The sequence below is a fragment of the Camelus dromedarius genome, chromosome 2 (genome assembly GCF_036321535.1).
Source record: "Camelus dromedarius isolate mCamDro1 chromosome 2, mCamDro1.pat, whole genome shotgun sequence".
Lineage (NCBI taxonomy): Eukaryota > Metazoa > Chordata > Mammalia > Artiodactyla > Camelidae > Camelus > Camelus dromedarius.
Window position 1 is genome coordinate 5,643,700 of NC_087437.1, and position 17,121 is coordinate 5,660,820.

At 44.1% G+C, this 17,121-nt stretch overlaps 1 non-coding gene across 1 annotated transcript; it reads right to left on the minus strand.

The window, feature by feature from the left end:
* Positions 1-448: 448 nt before the first annotated feature.
* LOC116155894 (U6 spliceosomal RNA) lies at positions 449-555 on the minus strand. Its single transcript, XR_004139797.1, has one exon. It is a non-coding gene; the product is annotated as a U6 spliceosomal RNA (small nuclear RNA).
* Positions 556-17,121: the final 16,566 nt, after the last annotated feature.

The window sequence follows — 17,121 nt, forward strand, 5'->3', positions numbered from 1 at the left end:
AGGGGGAGGAGAAATGGACTCGACCTCCTTTTTTTTTTAATTTGAAGTATAGTCAGTATGCAATGTTGTATGAATTTCTGGTGTGCAGCATAATGTTTCAGTTATACATGTATATATTCCTTTCCATATTCTTTGTCATTATAGGCTATTACAAGGTATCGATGCTTCTGTGTGCTATACAGTGGGGCCTTGCTGTTTATTTTATACATGGTAATGTATATCTGCACATCTTGAATTTCTAATTTATCCCTCCATCCCACTTCCCCCCGGTAACCATAAGTGTGTTTTCTATGTCAGTGAATCTGTTTCTGTTTTGTAAGCAAGTTCAGTTGTGTCCCTTTTTTTGGATTCCACCTATAAGTGCTATCATATGATATTTGTCTTTCTCTGTCTGACTTCTCTTAGTATGACAATCCCGGGTCCATCTCTGTTGCTACAAATGGCATTTCAAAATATGGGCCGCTTCACGCATTTGCACGTCATCCTCGCACAAGGGGCGTGCTAACCTTCTCTGTACGGCTCCAGTTTGAGTACTGGTGCTGCCGAGGCAAGCAGGACCCCACTTCTTGAGAGAAAGGCACGCAGACGGGGAAGGCATTGATCCAGGCCTTCCAGGGAAGGCAAGTACTGCTATTTGGATACTTTCTACCACATTGTGCTTGAAGCCCAGAATAGCAGTATTTAAGCTTTTGTTTTGTTTTTAAACAGACAGAATTTTTTTGTTTTGTTTTTGTGTCTTTTTTAAGAGCATTTTAGGTTCATAGCAAAGCTGAGAAAAAGGTACGCAGATTTCTCCATATACCCACCTGTCCTCGCTAATTTATAATCTCCCAGTTAATCAGTGTTCCCTCCAGTGGTCTATTGGTTACAACCGATGAACCTACATTGACACATCACCCATAGACAATGGTTTATACTAGGTTCACTCTTGGTGCACGTCCTGTGGATTTGGACAAGTGGATAATAACACGCATCTGTCTTTATAGTATCAGAGTATTTTCATCACCCATAAATCCTCCATGCACTATCTCTTCCTCCCCACCTCCTCCTAACCCCTGGCAATCACTGATTATCTTACTGTCTTCATAGCTTTTCATTTTCCAGAATATCTTGTAGTTGGAATCATACACTATGTAGCTTTTTTATGTCAGTGTCTATCACTTAATCATCTGCATTTAAAGTTCTTCCATGTCTTTCATGGCTTGTTAGCTCATCTCTTTTCAGCACTGAATAATATTCCATTGTCTGATGTACCACAGTTTATTAATCCTTTCACCTACTGAAAGACAAGTTGGTTGATTTCACGTGTTGGCAATTATGAATAAAGCTGCGATAAATATCTGTGTGCAGGTTTTTGTGTTGACTGAGGTTTTCAGCTCCTCTGGGTAAATTCCAAGGAGCACAATTGCTGGATGAAATTAGGGTTTTAAGTTTAGAAAAACATTAAGTAAAAAATATTAGATTGAACCATATGAAATTTATGATTTTGTAGATCATGCCCAAATGTTGGTCATTTTATATGGTTTAACCTAATAGAATAGTGGTTCTCTAATGTGGGGAAGGTTTCTAATGTGATATGCAAATAACTGAAGCTTGGGAAATATCTAACTGAAGTATTTTGTCTTCTGGTAAGTTTCAATTCTTCACGTCTTTGACCGAAACACAAAAAAGGCTAACTTGGACAGTGTGTTTTGTTGTTATTGGCCGTGGTGGTTTGGACAAGGGCTGATATGAGCTGCAACGGGTCAGGTGTCTATTGACTGTGTGGCAGGAAGGGACCACAGACTTCCCAGGTTGGCTGCAAATCAGACACTTGAGAGAGCCGGCAGACCTTTGACCTTTGTAGGGAGAACGCCTTCAGTCCTTTTTGATTCCTAATAGCAACAATATTTTCCACATTATCAGATAGATCAACAGAAACCCCACCAGCTTGGTGGGACATTAAGAGCATTTTCTGGCAGAAGTTGGTGCGAGAAATTGAAAAATGAATCACTGGAACATTTGGCTCTGTGCAGTGTACATCTGAGGAGGTTGTTCTCCAAAATAAACTGCCCAGCAATTAAAGAGACTGTCTTAGGCTGGGTTCTGATGATGAATCAGAACTCCAGAGATGTGGAAGGTCTGAGGTAGACACTTAACAGAATATTATTTTGTATTTTATCTCTGCCAGATCACAAAAAAAAAAAAAATAATTCCCATCACTGCCCTGGTGGTTTTTCAGCCTGGCAGTCCACTGTAGTGGAAAGATTGTAACCAAATTGGGTAATGCTGCCCTGTGGATCACCAATAAAAATACTGCGAAGTTGCTTGAAGGTTTGGAATTGGTAAAATAATTTGAAGGCTCCTTACTTTCATCTTAATTCTTTTGGAGTGAAAGTTATAGGAGAAAATTTTTGTTCAAATATAGCATCTGAAAGATTTACACGTTCTAAATAGAGTCGGCACAAGGTCCCCAAAACAAAAGAAAACCCCCCAGACTATTTTCCTACAGGACTTCCTGAAGGAGCACTTCAAAGGTCTAGATCTCTCCAAGATGGCTCAAGTCCTATGCCTCCCCTAAGCCTCCGTGATGTACTGGTCTCACACTCTCAGGAACGTCTCAAGTTATTTTGGCTGCTCAGCCCTGAGAGTTAAATAACAGCTTGATGACAGAAGAGGTTTCATTATGTGTGTGAACGTATTTTCTTCAGCTCATCAGTGAATGGCAGACTCAAAGGTATTCAGAGGCCCAGAACAATAACGTCAAAGCTAATTCAATCCTTCACAGGTCAAGGCTTATGACCACGGCTCTCGCCTTTGTCTGACAAACAAATGCGTAGCGTTTCTGTGTGCATTTTTTTCCTGCCCAGAAAAATCACACCTTAAAATACATGGGCATTGATTGCTCTTGCTCTCCTCTGGGTTTTTCTGAGGCTCCTTCTCTGGGGATCACACAGAACTCATATTGCCCTTGTCTGGCCAGCAGCTCAAACTCGCATTCTCCTGCAGTGTTTCGATGGCACACACCGGGATCGCATGCTTATTACTCAGGAGCGACAGGTTGAATTTTACTATCACGTTACTTTTCTCTTATTTAAACAGCCCAAAGTATCCATGTGTTCATGTAGGGGTCATCTTTTCAGGAACATACATTTATCTTCCTGAATGTATGTTCCTGAAATGCATAAAATTTTGGATCGAGTTAGTCCTCATTTTTCTCACAAGTAGAGATTGCAGATTCGATTCCCTGGGGCCATCAGAATGGTCTTCGTTGAACATCTTCTTCATCCAGAGGAACGTCTACATAGATCCTTATATAATATAACTGAAGCAAGAGGATACAGAATAATAATGATAAAGCTTCCTTAGAAATTGCATGACTACTTTTCCCCCCAGTTAATGGCAAGTAGTACTAAAACTGCCTAGTGAACAATGGTCTTCCTCTATCATAACCTTAACTGATGAATCATGTAAGCCTAGCAGGAAAAATACCTATAATTTCTTATTATAAACATGTAAGGTGGAGTGACCATGCATGTGAAATTTCCAATTAAGAGATGCAAATAAACAGTCACATCGTGGTTCACAATACCAGCCATCTGTTCCCAAAGCCTTGCAGACTCTCCTTCACTGCAAGAAAGTTAAGTGAAAGAGAGCGTTTAAAGCAACTTTTAGCTTTTATAGCCAGTGTCGGATTAGAAGCCATACCCCGTATATTGGGGTGTCATTACTTCAGAAGTTATTTTATGGCTTTTCAAGAATGAATACAAAATGTTCTTTGTTTAATGTTCAGAAGTCATAGAGTGGAAAGGGAGAGTACTGTCTAATTTCTCCATCCCCTCCCCACCTCAGACGTGGCTACTCCACACTCTTTGACATACAAGCATATATGTATATTTATTGTTCATCTGGGTCTCTTATGTGAATTTATTGTTCATCTCCTCTGCTCATTTGAAAAGATAAATTGTACTTTTCTCTTTATTGATTTCTAAGAGCTCTTTGTATGTAATGCTTGGCTGCATTAGATTTCCAGGTGAGGGTGAGCAGTAAGCAGGTCTCGCGTAAACAGTAGGAGCAGTCCCTCTGCTGAGCAGTATCTTTTGTGCAAGGCATGCTAGACGCTACTTCGATAGAGCAGTTTGCCCCCATTGTGAGGGAATGCCCCTTTCAAAGACTGGATGCAGGGACTATGTTTTGGGGCAGTAAGGTTTAGAGTTGAAGCTGTTCCCTAGCAGAAATTGCCTGCATGGCTGTACTTTGCAAAAATGCCTGCTCTCCAGCCGAGTAAGTGGTGTGGTGTCCATGTGGGCTGCACTTAGTGATTTCCTTCCAAAGAATACGGTAAGGGAAGGAGGGAAATGAACTTTTCATGGAGAAACACGGCGAACACCACCGCAGCCATAGGATCTAGGTTTCTATCAACTGTGATAAGTCATCTGAAAAAAGAAAAAAGAAGACACTAATGAACTCATCTACAGAACAGAAACAGACTCGCAGACATAGTAAACAATCTTATGGTTACGGGAGGGAATAGGGGTGGGAAGGGATAAATTGAGAGTTCGAGATTTGCAAATATTAACTAACATACATAAAAATAGATAAAAAAATGAATTTCTTCTGTATAGCACAGAGAACTATATTCAGTATCTTGTAGTAATGTATAATGATAAAGAATTTGAAAAGGAATATATGTATTTATATGTGCGACTGAAACATGATGCTGTGCACCAGAAATTGACACATTGTAACTGACTACACTTCAATTAAAAAAACAAACAACAGTGATAAGTCATGTTGATAGTATGATGCAAACTGATAACCACGGCCTCACCACGACACCAGACAAACCCAAATTGAGGGACATTCTACAAAATACCCTTCAGTCCTCCACAAAACTGTCAAGGTCACATGAAACAAGAAAATGTGAGAAACGGTCACAGTCTAGAGGAGGCTAAGGAAACATAAATACTAAATGAAATGTATCCTGGGTGGGATCCTGGAGCAGAGAAAGGCCACAGGTGAAAATGAAGGAAATGTAAATAAAGCAGGGCGTTTAGTTAACCATAACAAATCATTATTGGCTCATTAGTTGTGATAAATGGACCACATGAATAAAAGACGCTAATAATAGAGGGATTGGGCCGTGGGGTGCACAGGAACTCCGTACTACCCCTGCCAATTTTCTTTAAATCTCTTCTGAAGTTAGCAGTTTGTTAGAGGGGGGAAAAGGGCAGATATTCACATGGAACCATCTCCCCAGTGAAGCCGTAAAGTTCTCACCTGACTTAGCCTGACTTTGACTTTAGTGACCCAAACTCAATTCATCTAAAAGCAGCTGAAACACACAAAATCTGACTTGGGGTGATTTTCCTGGGGAGGTTCTTGCTGGCCATCTCAAGGGCTGCGTGGCCAGACCAGTGGAAATACTGAGCAGGTAGAAGCCGTAGCGATGACCCCCATCAGACCATTTCATTTTACAGAAGAAACTGAGGCCCAGAGGGAAGGAGGCGTTCACCTAGGTCTTGCGAATACTGAGCTGGAACCTGCATCTGTTTCCTAATTCAGTGCTCCTTCTCCTGCCACGTGCTTCTTCCTAAACCTTTCTGCTTGACTCACAAAAACCCCTCCGGTTGCTGCCATTCCTTTTTCCCGTTTTGTCCAAAGAGTGATGGGAGTACCACATATCCTGAATATTACATAAAAGACAGCGAGAGAGTGCAGGAAATTTGGGATCTGAGACCCAACTTCCTGATTGTCTCTGGACCTCAGTCCTTAGCTACAACATGGCTCTGATAATCCCTAGCTCTCAGATTAAGAGAGACTCTATATATAAACCGAGTCCGGAGTCTGGCCGTGGTGGGCCCTCGAAAACGGAGTGTCCTTTCACAAGCACGTACACTTGGATATACCAGTGACAGCCTCGGGGAAGTCCTGGGCCCTTAAATAGCGCCTGTGAATTGGGTGATAATTGCATTCATTGAAGCTTTTCCTGGCCAGGGCTATTCCACAGAATCAGCCCCTTCTGCAGGCCTTCCTCCTCACCACAGATTGTTCTCCACCAGAATCCACGCTACCAAGTGGGGAGAGACGGCACTTTTACCTGGCAAATTAGAGACAGCCCCCCTCCCGCGGGGCCCTGGGAGCCAGCAGCCTGAATGAAGGCATTGCCATTAGGACAGATAATTTAACTCGCAGGCTGAGGGAAAATGCAATTGGGAGCTTTGAAATGTTTAGCTCGGTCTCTAAATATTCCATTGGGATTGAATTGTCTCTTTTCCTCGAAGCTGATAAAAACTAAGGTCATGTTTCAGAAGGCCTTTAATAAGGGTGCTTCATCTTTTTTTTGCATCTTAAAGCCCAAAGCCAGGGGTGCTGTCTGTGAGTACTTGTGGCCTGCCTTTGGTGGCCAGCCCCCATCACCCTCACCTGTCCCAGAGGCAGGCTCAGAAATGTGGAAAGGCGTGCCATTATCAGACAGTTAGAGTTTAAAAGCATCTCAAGAAGGAAAGAATTAGCAGCTTTCATCCTGGAGTTCCCAGGAAATTAGAACCACTCCTCTTAGTTTGTATACCTTCTAAAGCACCCTGCCGCCAGGGGTGGGGTACAGGCAGCCTCCGTGGGGGTGACCCCAGGCAGCAGAGCTACAGGAGGAGGGGAGGGGAGAAAGGCCAGTACAAGGTGTGTGAATGAGCGGTTTCATGTCCGTAGCGCTCTCTCTGGCGGGTCTCGAAGAAACCAGTCAAACCCACGTCCACCATGTCTCAGACTTTTCCCACGGAGCACAGGGAGGCGGGAGCACTGCCCCTGCCTTCTGTCCTCCATGGCTGAAGGTTGCCTCAGGCAGCGTCACCTCTCCATCCTCATGGCTCTGTGCTTTTGTGCACAGTTGCATGGACTTTACAGCCTCCCAGGAGGTAGACCAGAAGGACAGTAGACTGCCCTTGATGGGGGACTCAGCCTGTGGGTATGGAGCTGTCCACCACAGTGGCACGGGTGTCAGAGGGGCTTCGGCGGGCTGCCTTTACAGCATCTGCTGCTGCGGCACATTCTAGAACCATGCTATCCAATACCATAGCCACAATTAAACACGTGAATATTAAAAATTAAGAGTCTCACTCACACTAGCCTCATTTCGAGTGCTTAAAAACCACATATGGCCAGTGGCTAGTGTATTGGACAGAGCAGATCTAGGACATTTCTAGCATTGCAGGAAGTTTTATTGAGCTAGTCTAGAGGATGGTTGACCAGGTACCTTCAGTTCTGTAGGCCCCTGACAAACTCGTATGGACTGACTATCAAGTAGTCAGGATAGACTAGGCCTTGCTGAAATACCAAATAACCCCCAAGCCTTGATGGCTTCAAACAACAAAGGTTTGTGTGTGAGTGTGTGTGTGCGCGTTTTAATTGAAGTTTAGTCGATTTACAACATTGTGTTAGTTTCTGGTGAACAGCATAGTTATTCAGTTAATTACTAATTAACATATATATATATATCTATTCTTTTTCACGTTCTTTTTCATTACAAGCTATTATGAATATGGTTCCCTGTGCTATACAGTAGGACCTTGTTGTTTATCTATTTTATATATATCAGTTAGTATCCGCAAATCTCAAACTCCCAATTCATCTCTTCTCACCCTCTTCCTCCCTGGTAACCATAAGTTTGTTTTCTATGTCTGTGAGTCTGTTTCTGTTTTGTAAATAAGTTCATTTGTATCATTTTTTTGGTAGATTAGACATGTAAGTGATATCATATGATATTTGTCTTTCCCTGTCTGACTTACCTCACTTAGTATGAGCATCTCTAGGTCCACCCATGTTGCTGCAAACAAAGGTTTATTTCTTACTCAAACTGCATGTCACATCTGGGATCCAGGTGGAGAAGAAGCCTACCACCTGGAACACTGTCAGTCGCCTGGCAGAGGAGTAGGGAGCCCTCTGGGTCTTGTACCAACAACTGGTGCCCCAGCCAGAAATGATGCACCATTTCCATTCACAGCTCATTGGCCAGAACAAGTCATGTAGTCCCACCTGACCGCTGGGGAGCAGGAATTTCAGAGAGGAAGGCTGGATAGCTGGATATCCGCGAGCTGCTCTGTTATGATAGCTCTCTCTCCTACCTACTCATGTATCTATTCAACAGATATTTGAATACCTGCTGGGCACGGAAGTGAGCCTGGAGGTACGGAGCCTGGAGAAATAGGCAAGGTTCTTGCCCTTACGGAGCTTACTTACCATTTGCTGGTAAATCAACACTGAAGGGCAGTTACAGTGAAGGGGGTTAGGTGTCCTGATAAGGACAGAACAGATGCTTCAGAATCAGCAAACCAAGCAGGTTTCAGGCATAACAATGAGATAACGAGAACTGTATTTGTCCAAGCTGAGTCCAGAATAATCACAAGGAGAGGAAACGAGGCCTCTGTTTAGCCCATTTGCACATTTGGTCCATTCCTGAATGGAGCCCCAGAGAGGTGCTTAGCTAGCCTCTGCCAGCTGGCCTCCTTGACGCCACCTACCTTAGGCAGGTTGCATAGGGTTTGCCTAGGCGGGCACCCCAGCTCACAGATTCACCACGGCACTCAGTGCTGGTGTTCCCGGTGCAGAGCCAGAGCTGGGTGGCAGGCCTGGAAGCCAGCAGGCCTTCTTAATTTCCCCTGGAGGAGGTCAAATCGGATCAGCCAAGAGCCCAGGGCCACCCAAGTGAGCGTCTTGTGGCTTTGAGGGTGGAGGAAGCAGGGAGCTAAGGATGAGGGAGGGGTGCTGCCTGGTGCTTCTTATTCTTTTTTTTTTTTTTTTTTTTGGCTTGGCCCCTTTCTTTCTTTTTGGGGGGAAGGGGGAGGTAAATAGGTTTATTTATTTATTTATTCATTTAATGCAGGGACTGGAAATTGAACCCAGGACCTCACACATGCTAAGCACGTGCTTTACCACTGAGCTGTACCCACGCTGCTGCCTGGTGCTTCTTGCCCTCTCCCAGGTGCTCTGTGGCTGTGGGCACCAGGCCCTCATCTGCTGACCTGCCTGTCCGCAGAACAGGACATGCGGCTAAATGTCCCGGCTCAGTTCCTGTCCTCTGGTTCAGGGGATATCCACAAAGTGCAAGTTTCTTAAATTCCATTTTTAAATGACATCTTTTTTTTCTTGATTTTCTTCCTCCCTGAAATTCATTCATTCAAAATAGACATGCTAGGAGGCAAGCATGTGCATTAAGTGATGGACCGTGAGGCCCCAGGGTTGGCATCCCAGCTCTGCCACTGGACAGGGCATTTAAAGCTCTGTGCCTCAATTTTCTTGCCTGTAAAATGGAAATACAAATTTGTAACTTCAAATGGTTGTTATGAGGATTGCATTGGTTGATCCATGTAAAGTGCATAGAAAAGGCCGGGCACTCGGTTAGCACTCGGACGAGCTGTTGTGTTATTGTTGCCATTCCTCAGCACCTGCTGACATGCTGAGCAGCACAGGGTTTTGGGTTAGGGCTGGGGAGGGACATAGTCAGTCAAGCAGCCGTGGAGCATGGAGGCTTAGATAATGAGCTCCGTGGCCTGGTTTCAGGTCTGGGCTCTGTCCCTTACTGGCTGTGGGACTTTGAGTAAGCTATGAAGCTCCCCAGGCTCTGTCAAATTGCAGATAATGACTCTGACCATTTTCATAGGGATTGACTGAGAAGTGCATGTGATACAGGAAAAAACGTGGGGCGAGAGGATGGCCACGTCCTAGGTCCCAGGAGAGTCCCTGGGAGGCACCCTGCCAAGTGAGGGTCCTGGGCTTCGCGCAGGAAAGAATTCAAGAATGAGTCATGGTACAGTAAAAGCAGACTTATTCAGAGAGGTGCATACTCCATAAATGAGTGCAGGCTGTCTCAGAAGGTGAGAGAAAGACCTAGGAGATGCACACTCCATAGGCAGAGTGCGGGCCAACTTACTCAGAAGGGAGAGCGGAGACTCAGAGCACGGGGTCAGCTAGGAAAAATGAGATAGGCCACGAGGCGCTCCGTTGTTAGATTTTATGGGCTCGGTACTTCATATACTAATGTGTGGGAGGATTATTCCAACTACTTTGGGGAAAGGGCTGGGAGTCCCAGGAACTGAGCCATCACCCACTTTTTGACCTTTTATGGTCAGCCTTGAAACTGTCATGGTGCCCTTGGGAGTGCCGTTTACCATGGTAATATATTACAGTCAGCCTATAATGAAGCTCAAGGTCTACCAGAAGTCAAATCTCCTACCATCCTGGGCCTCAAGATCTTCTGGGAGTTGGAGCTCCCACCACCTTGGTACTAATGGCTGTGTCACCCTTTTAATGGTTGTGCCCTGCCCCCTTCCCTCCTGTCTCACATGCACTTCAGTGTTTAGCACTGAGAGAACATGCTGTAGAGGAAATTGTAGGGAGAGAAGAAGACACAGAGTGGACATGAGGTGAGAGAAGGCAAGCACATACTGGATGGCTGTGCTGGAGATGTGCTGGAGGGAGGCAGGGACAAGGGTCCCTGGAAGGAAGCAGAGGCTTCTGAGGAGGCGGTCTCGGAAGGCTTCTTGTAGGAGGCATCATGGAACGTGAGCCTGGAGGAGGAGGGATAGGCACTGGTCTCGCAGGGAAGGAGGGAGGAAACATTCTGGATACAGCCAGCATATCTCAGCTTATTGGGCCGACAGTGGGGTGTCATTGAAGGATATTGAGCTAGAGAGTGACCTGTCACTGGGATCAAAGAAGAAGGTGGGAAAGTAAGTGCACAGAGCAGAGGGGCCAAAAATGTATCTCCAATAGGTGAGAGAAAAATAATATATTGACATTTAGAGCACTAACTATGTGCCTGGCACTGCCCTAAGCACTTGCTTGGATGAACTCATTTTAATTTTCATAGCAACCCAGGGAAGGGTATAGCTCAGTGGTAGAGCAGGTGCTTAGCATGAACAAGGTCCTGGGTTCAATCCCCAGCACCTCCATTAAAATAAATAATAAATAAATAAGTGAATGAGTTAATAAACCTAATTATCCTCTCCCCCAAACAAGAAATTTAGAAAAGAAAAGAAAAGAAAAACGTTTTCATAGCAATCCCATTAGATGGTTCTCTTTTTATCCTCAAGTTACAAATGGCACAGAGAGGTTGAGTCACTCACCCAAGGTCACACAGAGAGAAAGTCCAAGTCTGAGATTCAAACCCAGACAAGCTAGCTCTGAGCCTGTGCTCTACACTTCTTGAGATGCTTGTACTTCTGTGGGCATTAGGGGAGGAAGGGGAGAAACAGCTGAGGAATGTGGCTGTTCTGAAAAGAAACGATGGAGGACGTGATTTAAAGCACAGCCAGAGAGTGTTTGGCTTGAGAGGGGGGAATCTCTAGTTCTCTGAGACAGGAGAGGAGGACCAGAGCATAGAAGGAGGAAGGGGGATGTGGGTAGATGAGAGATCTCCTGGGAAACAACTTAGACAGTGTCACTTATGGAGGAGCTGAGGGAGGTGGTTGGGGAATCGTCCTTGTGAGGGGCTTAGAAAGAGGAAGGGGGTCTTTGAAACCGTGTCCCTGACCACATAATCTAATAAAGGCCTTGCTGGGCAAGGCTACACACTCTCTGGGAACGCAGTGTAGCTGGCATTGGACTGGCTGGATCCTAATCCAAGCTCTGCCCATCTTAGCTGTGTGACTTGGGGTATGTCACTTAACCTTTCTGTGTCTCGGTTTCCTCATTGGACAAATAGGTACCTACCTCTTTGTTGTTGTTGTCAGGACTGGATCTGTTCGTTTATGGAGAGGGCTTAGGGTTAGGATAGTCAGCACCAGGCAAGTATGAGCTATTATAATTGTTGTTATCTTTCTGGAGATCCCAGAAATCTTGACAAACCAGGACAGAATAACAGGATTGTAGTGGCTGGTGGCCTAGGCCTCTCCAGGCCAAGCCCCACAGTCCAGTGGCTGGAGTACAGAGACATTCACGACGCTTCATTTAGAGACGTCTAAAGAATGCATCTCCCCTTAGTCCACTGACTTCCTCATTTTTCTAGTGGCAGATTCTGGAATCACCACGGAAGTCTTCAGATTCGACTTTCTATCGTGAGAACAAATGTGTGCGACAGAGTGCTTACTAATAAGATACCGAGCCCAGGGAAAACCTGGAGGCTTATAAAAAACACCAGACACCCTTGCAAAGGAACTTGGTTAATCTGTGCTTCAAACCACAGATGCTGCCACCCCCTCATCAAGGTTTCAGTTGGTTTAACAGCTTCCCTCCTAAATTTCCCCTTTCTGGGCAGACATTCCCTGCCTCCCACCACCCCAACCCAGTGGCATTAGAGTTTCTGATCACCAGCAGCACCAAAGACACTGGGGCAAGTAACAGTGATGGAGTGAAGTCAATGATTCCATTTAATTTGAGAGCACACTGCATTTTTAGGGTGTAACTCACTCAATTAATGATAGTTCACTCTATCAGCAATACTTCTATCTCCTTTATTTTATTTTTGTCTGTTTTTTGGTGGAGGGAGGTAATTAGGTTTATTTATTTATTGACGGAGGTACAGGGGATTGACCCCAGGACCTCATCGTGCATGCTAAGCACGTGCTCTGCCACTGAGCTATACCCTCCCCCTTATCAGCAATACTTCCGAGACAATCTGTCAGCATCTCAGATAGGATGGATTTCAGAGGTGCCACCTTTTGATGCCGGAGAGTCATGTGAGAGGCCCCTGCCCCACTACTGGCCGGAGTCATTGGAATTGGTGAGGTCTGGGGATATGGGAGAAGACATGCTCCCAGCTCTCCTGTATACACCTCCACGCCCTTCATGCCTCCCCAGGCTTGTTCCACTCACTGAAGACGACTTGGATTTACAGACGCCTCTTTTAAGCATGTGTGCCTATTCCCCTCATAAGACTTCTTACCAGTATATCTTCCACCACCCAGCAGGATCGGGACCTCCAGGGACTGCCTGAATGCCCTGAAGCCAGGGGCAGAGGTGGGAAAGGAGCACAGAGAAGATGGGTGGGCTCCCAGAGGCATTTCACCTTCTTTGCTGAGATCTGCCCAGGACCTTGTGGCCCTCCACGCTGAATGCTACTGAAAGATGACTGCTTGGGGAGCTTCGTAAAGAGATTACAAAGCATGTGCTTAAGTGAAGGAGAGGACTTTAGTGGCTTTAAAAATCAATCATGGGGAGGGGAGATTATAGGTCAGTGGTAGAGCACGTGCTTAGCGTGCGTGAGGTCCTGGGTTCAATCCCCAGTACCTCCATTAAACAGACAAATAAGTAAATTAACCTAATTACCACCACCGTCACTAGGATTAGGCAGGGAAGGGTTCTTCTCTGTAGGTTTCAGAGGGAGCATGGTCTGCTGACACTTGATCTTGGACTTCTAGCCTCCAGAACTGTAAGACAATAAATTTCTATTATTTTAAGCCAAAAATAAATAAATAAATAAATAAATAAATAAATAAATAAAGTGACCACCAAGCAGACCATCCTTTACTTAATAAGCACTTATATTGAAGGTGCTCCGTCTTAGCTGCACTTTGGAATCACCTGGGGTGATTTGACAAGCTCTGATGCCCAGGCACACCTCAGACCTTCAAACAGAATCCCTGGGATGAGACCCAAGCATCAGTATTTTTGGAAAGCTCCCTAGGTGCTTCCACAGTGCAGCTGACATACCTGGTGCCTGCCGTGTGCTGTGTGCATATGGACACGTTGAATCCTTGCATCTGTTTTATGAGTGAAGTGCAGATTTTGTCCCCATTTTACAGATGAGGGGATAGAGGCACAGAGACATCCCCTGCTTTGTCCATGATCATATGGCTGGTAATTTCCAGGATGGAGATTTGAACCTGGGCCAACTGGCTCCAGAGTCCAGGTTTGTCGCCAACAGGTTCATTTCCTCCTGTGACACGGGAAACATGAGCTCTTGGCAAAGCCTGATACTGTGAAGTGGCCACGGTGCAAGGGATGGAGACCCTGTGTCTGCTTTCTGGGAAGCTGAGTAAAAGATCTTCCCAAGCAATGCCACATTTACAATTAGTAATTTTAAAACATTGCTACCGGAAAAGGCAGACTTTCCCATTCTGCCCACAGACTGTCTTAGGATAAGATTTCCACCTCTCCTTTTCTTCCCCATATCCACCCCAAAAGATTGAGAGCTAGACTCAAGCTGGAATTAAGTGGGGAGAGGGTGCAGTTTGTCAGTTGGGTCTTCTGTCTGTGGTTAAGGTCCAGCCCATCGGGCTGAAGGCTTCCTGACATGTGCGCTGGACTGGGGACTTGTCACATGCTTGTCTAAAATTAGTCTGCTGCTGTGAGCAGAACTGAAAAGTTGAGGAAAGAGGATAGGATTGGGAGGAACACTGTATCTGGTCCCGGCTGCTTCCCCAAATCAGCCCCAGCGACTTGCCTTCCCTCTGGGCCTCTTCCGTAAAATGAAGAGAGCTGGATTCCATCTGAGGTCACCAGTCAGTTCAGCCAAGAGACATGTTTTGTTTGGCCCTCACTTTCAAATTGTTTTGAATTAATTGCCAATGTTTAAAGATTGGGATCATTTACATAAAGGCTAGATTTCCAGCTTCCCTTGAACAGTTATAAGAGACATCCTTGCCCTGCTGGGTCCCGTGGGCAACCACAGGCTGGAGTTGAGACAGCACACTCTTTAGATGGAGTGCACAGTTTTCCCCATTCCACCCTCCCCCCCAAAAGACTGGCCAATGTCTCTGTTTACGCATCTTCTGACTCTTGCAGGGACTGGAAACCAGATGATTTCCAAAGTCTTCTCCAGAAGTTGAGACTCCTTCATTCACAGGATCTTTAAGTCTATGAGGCAGGGATGAAGTCTTACAGATTGAGGCTCAGTCAATATTTTCATTTAAAGATAGGGTTGATCAAAGTAAAACTAACACAGAGGGTGATGTCCTCTGTGAGAGACTGTTTCCTGATGTCTCTCACCTCCAGCCCGTGGCTGCCTGCGGGACCCGGCAGGGCAAGGCTGTCTCTTCCAATCGTTCAAGAGAAGCTGGAAATCGCGACTTCCTGTAAATGATTCCAATCTTTAAACGCTAGCAGTTAATGTTTTATCTTTCACCTTGACACATGTAATTGACAATGTTCTGCACGCTTCCCGTGCATTTTTATATTCTGGTTCATGTTTTGAAGGCATGGGCAGAGACAAAACCAAAGCCATATAAGGTTATGAAGAAAACTGCCTGCTAAAGAAAAGGGAGGACACGGGCTAATGTGTTCTCGGAGGGACAGTCTGAAATTACAGAGGAGAACTACCTGTCCTTCCAAACAAGACAATCTGAAATAAATTCCAGGAAAGTGTGTCAGGTGGGTGTGGTGTCTGACGTTGTTTTACACCGACCATGTTCAGTGAGACCCTCTGCTCTTGATGGGACGTGAAGTTCTCAGGGAGTGGGGCTGTTTATTTCAGAACTTTGACGATGACCATATCGTCGCTTGAAATCGCACATAAATTTAAGTTCTGTTGGCTCTCAGAGCTCTTCGGATGAGACATTAATAAAAATACATCTGGGTGCAGATGTTAAGTGATTTTTTTTGTCCCTCTGACTACTCACAACTTTCCTTTATGTATTTCCTTTAATTTTTACTGGACTAATTATGAAAATAAAATTAATACGTACAGATATCAAAGAGTGGAATGATATGAAAAGTGAAGTAAATGTCTGTTTTCCGTTATCTAATTTTCAGATTTTTATTTCTTTCTTTTTAATGGAGGTACTAGGGATTGAACTCAGGACCTCACACGTGCTAAACATGTGCTCTACCACTGAGCTACATCTTCCCCCGTTAATTTTTAAATTTTCAGTGTGGTAAAATACACATAACATAAAATTTATCATCTCAACCACTTTTAAGTGTAGTTAGTTCAATAGTGTTCAATAGTGTTAAGTATATTCATGTTGTTTTCTCTTTTATCTTAACCCCAGTGTTAACCACAGTTATATTTTTCTATGTCCTTACAGAAAATTAGATGCACATTCTTTGTTATTAATACAAACACATTTTTTCACATCTTTTAAAGTTGCCACATCAGCGTGGATCAGTCTTGCTTGTTCTTTTTATGGTTGCCAAATATTCCATTCTTATGGATAATTTACTTAACTAATTCTTTTTTTAAGCAGAATATAGCTGATTTACAACGTTGTGTTAGTTTCTGGTGTACAGCTTAGTGATTCAGTTATACATATATTATTTTTTAGACTCTTTTTCATTATAGGCTATTATAAGCTATTGAATATTAATTCTTTATTAATGGATATTTAAGTACTCTGGAGAGTTTGGCTATTACCAAAAAGAAAGAAATCCTATCCTGAACATATTTGTTATATATATATACACATATTTGTGTTTGGCTTATCTACGCAAGTATCTTGTGGGTGGATTCTCAGTAGCCCACAAACTGGCATCTTTGTCTGGTTGACACTTTCCTAGCTGAAAACACGGCAGGTTGTGTACTAAGGGTTTTTAGATCCAGTAGAATACTTATCATAAACTATAATGGCATAGAAGATACACTGCAGCCGTGTCTGAACTCTGAAATTAGACGATTAAGTCCAAATTGAGGCCCTGCCAGATAGACTGTAAAGCCTCGGGCAACTTGCTCATAACATCACTCGCCTCAGTGTGTTCATCTGGAAAACAGGTTCATAATCATAGCTGCCCCTGGGGGTTACTGGAGAACTAAATGCACGGTACCTGGGGCAGGTCAAGCACTCCATGCATTAGTTAGTATTCTAGGTCCTTCTCTTAACTATGAACTTTGAGCCAGACAGTTTAAACATGATAGCTTACAAGATATTTTCAAATTTAAGATTTAAAAATCTATAGAAGCAAAAAGAAACAAATGGGACCCAGTTAAATTCATAAGCTTTTGCACAGCCAAGGAAACCATAAACAAAATGAAAAGACAACCTACGGGTTGGGAGGAAATATTTGCACATGATGTGACTGACAAGGGCTTAATTTCCAGAATATACAAACAGCTCATACAACTTAATAACAAAACAACAAACAACCCAATCCAAAAATGGGCAGAAGACCTAAACAAGCAATTCTCCAGTGAAGACATAGAAATGGCCGATAGGCACATGAAAAAATGCGCAATATTTCTAATTATCAGAGAAATGTAAATCAAAACTACAATGA